The sequence below is a fragment of the Muscardinus avellanarius genome (genome assembly GCF_963383645.1).
Source record: "Muscardinus avellanarius genome assembly, chromosome: 12".
In the NCBI taxonomy this organism is placed as follows: domain Eukaryota; kingdom Metazoa; phylum Chordata; class Mammalia; order Rodentia; family Gliridae; genus Muscardinus; species Muscardinus avellanarius.
In genome coordinates, this window is record NC_137798.1 from 12,467,028 (window position 1) to 12,470,318 (window position 3,291).

Consider the following 3,291-nt stretch of genomic DNA (forward strand, 5'->3'; position numbering starts at 1 on the left):
GGCGCCGCCTCCCGCCAGGACGGGGCGGGGCCGCTGATGGGACCGGGCGGGGCGGGGCCGAGGCCGCTGATTGGTCTGAGGGACGGAGCCGAGCGCGGTGATTGGTTCTTAGGAGCAAAGGGCGGGAAGACCCGAGGCAGCGCCCGAGGCAGGGCCTGCACTCGAGAGCTGAGAGCGGAGGAAGGTGGACCCCCCTTGTGTTATTTTTATTATTTATTATTTTTGTTGTTGTTTTATTTTATTTTAAAGATTCATCAGGCCAGGCGTGGTGGCGCACGCTTGTAATCCCAGTACTTGGGAGGCTAAGACAGGAGGATGCGGGTTCGAGGCCAGCCTCAGCTACTTAGTGAGGCCCTCCTCAATTTAGCGAGACCCTGTTTCAAATTAAAGAATAAAAACTAGGGCAGGGGGTGTAACTCGGAGGTTGAATGCCCCTGGGTTCCATCCCCAGACCCGCAAAAATGAAAGAAAACAAGCAAGCAAGCAAGCAGGCACAGAAAAAGGGAGAGGGAGCGGGGGCCATGGCGCATGCTTGTAATCCCAGTGTTTGGGAAGGCTGAGATAGGAGGATCACAGGTTCAAGGATAGTGCCTGGTAACTTAGTGAGACCCTGTTTCAAAATAAAAAAAAAATAACGACTGGGCATGGTGGCGCACACTTGTAATCCCCGCGCTTGAGAGACTGAGACAGGAGGATCGCGCAGGTTCGAAGCCAGCCTTGTTACTTAGTGAGGCTCTCGGCAACTTAGTGAGATCTTGTTTCCAAATAAAGTATAAAATAGGTCTGGGAGTATAGCCCAAAGGTAGAAAGCCCCTGGGTTCCACCCCCAGGACCACAAAAATAAATAAATAAATAAATAAATAAATATAAATAAAATATAAAATAGGGCTAGGGGATAGCTAAGAGGTAGAATGCCTCTGTTTTTGATCTCTAGTACCATGGGGGGAGGGGAGGAAGAAAGAAAGAAAAAAAAGAAGAGAAAAGAAAGGGAGGGACTCCCATAAGACCTGGCACTGGTCCTCAGCCGACCAGTGGCCTTAGAAGAGGAGCCACGTCTGGGTATTATATGTCGTTGTATCTGACTGGTCTCTAAAGACTCCCGTCCCTCCACGCCTGCCCTTCCTCTCCCGGGCACATCCATCCTCTCTGCATTCACCTCCGCTTGGAGTTGAGGCAGCTGGAGTCTGTTCCCGCAGCTCACGAGAGCCCATCCTTCCAGCTTCCCGACTACAATATCAGCTGGTAGCTCCAACTTGGTCAGGATGGAAGGATTAACACCAAGGAGATCCACAAATATATACCCCAGAGTTTTGGATTCTCCCAGAGAGTGAAATCCGCAGCAGAACGCAGCCGATCCTGATCCGGGCCGGTCGGTCTGTCTCCCCTTGGAAGTGTGGGCGCCTTGAGGTCAGATCTGGGCTTCGCTCACCATCCCCAGCGCCTGGTGTAGACTGCTCGGCAAGTGCTAAGGTCTCCTGGAACCAAAGCTTTCCATAGTTGCTACTTGTGAACTGTGGCTTGGGGGTGTCCCTGGTCCTGTCTTGATCTTATGTCTATGGGGTCAAGGGCATCATCTTCATAGTTTTTAGGGACACACTGGGCATCAGCATTGGAGGAGAGCTACAAAGCCGCTGACGAGGGCGGGGCTCCCACCCTCCCCGCTGTCCTGGAAGGGAGAGGATGCCCCCCAGGCCGTTGTCCCTGGGATCCAGCAGGGCCTGGTTTTCTGCTCTTCCAGGGGCTGGGGACCACAGTTGCCCCCATACTTGCTTTGGATTCTTCCCTTCCTGTTGTCTCCCGGAACACCAGGCTGCAGGAGCCACGCGGAACCTCCTCGGGGCGTCATGATGGGCTCCCCCCTTTGGCTCAGCCCAGCTAGGTCCAGCTTAGGACTTCTCAGCCTCCACGACAGCCACCTCACAGCCTCAGTACTGGAGGCCAGGAGCCTCAGGTCTTCCGACTCTTGGGTCCCAATAAAAGCGGCCCCTGACACTGGCCGTGGCGGTCCCTGTGTCCTGGGGCTGCCTTCTGTAAGTGACTGTCTCTGCGGCTCATCCTTTTATCAGGAGACTCTGGCTCCCTCCTATTGGCTGAGGCCCTGCGCCTCTCTCCCTGGGCCTCAGTGCCTGGCTTCCTCCCCTGGTTTCTCACTCTGCCGGCCTCCCATGGCCCCCATCTGGGCTTTGCTGCTTTGGCAAATAATTCTGTGCCTCTCTAGCCACGTTTGCTAAATGAGAAGGCTAAAAGAACACTAAGATTCTTTCAGCACGGAATCCAGCAGTTCTCTCTTGTAACAGACAGTGGCGTCTGTAGTCCCAGTGGGGCTGTGGATTGTTTCCGTTGTGGCCAGTCAGGAGTGCTGTGCCGGGAGGGTTCGACTGTGGCTCCTCTGTGACCAGTTGCTCCTCCTTTATTCAGGGCCTGGATCCTCCTCTCTACCCTGCCTGTCCACCTGCCCACCAGCACCACATGCGACAGCCCTCCCCTGGCACCCACCTTGGCCTTGAGGAAGGCTATTGTTCTCCAGGAAGTGCATGTGCAGGCAGCCCGGCTGGGCGCCGGCAGGGCTTCCCCCAGGTGAGCTCCGGCAGTCACAGTAGACATGGGTGCCGTCAGCCAGCTCCAAGCACAGGTTCCGGATCCTGACGCCCACCTGGGAAGGGGATGGGGAGGGCACAGGCTTGGCACCGCCTCCTGTACCTGCCCCATCCTGGGCCTCTCAGGTACAGGCCAGGGCAGCTGCGTTGGAGGCAGGAGCGCTGTCCTCAGCTCTGCTGTGGGGTCCCGGGCAATCTCAGGCACGTGACCCCGAAGCCTGCCCCCAGGTGTATGGCCAAAGCTGGGTGCCACCTGCCACACTCTCCTGGGCCAGCCGGAAGATGTTCTTAACCCAGTCAGTGAAAGTCTCTTCCTGCACGTGTGTGTGGCGAGCCTGCAGCTGGCGGATGTGGCCCGTCTCATACTCAGAGGCCATGGAGGACCTGGACAGAGCAAGACCAGAGCTTCCTGCCAGAGGTGCCCTGAAGCCGAGGAGCTGCTGGGGATTGGGGGACAGGGACGACCGGCCATTAAGCCTGCAGCCCTTTGGAGACGAGGAGCCACTGGACATTTCCCTGAGTCCAGAGATATTGAGGGCCTGGGCTGGGGAGGGGTGTGGATGCCCATGACGCCCCTGCCAGGGTAGGTAGGAGAGGACCCATACGCCTGGCTGGTCCTGCACTGAAATGGCCCGGGTCCCTTTGCCCCACCCACCGTCAGGAGCCTTCTTCTCAGAGGCCCTGCTGCCGGTCC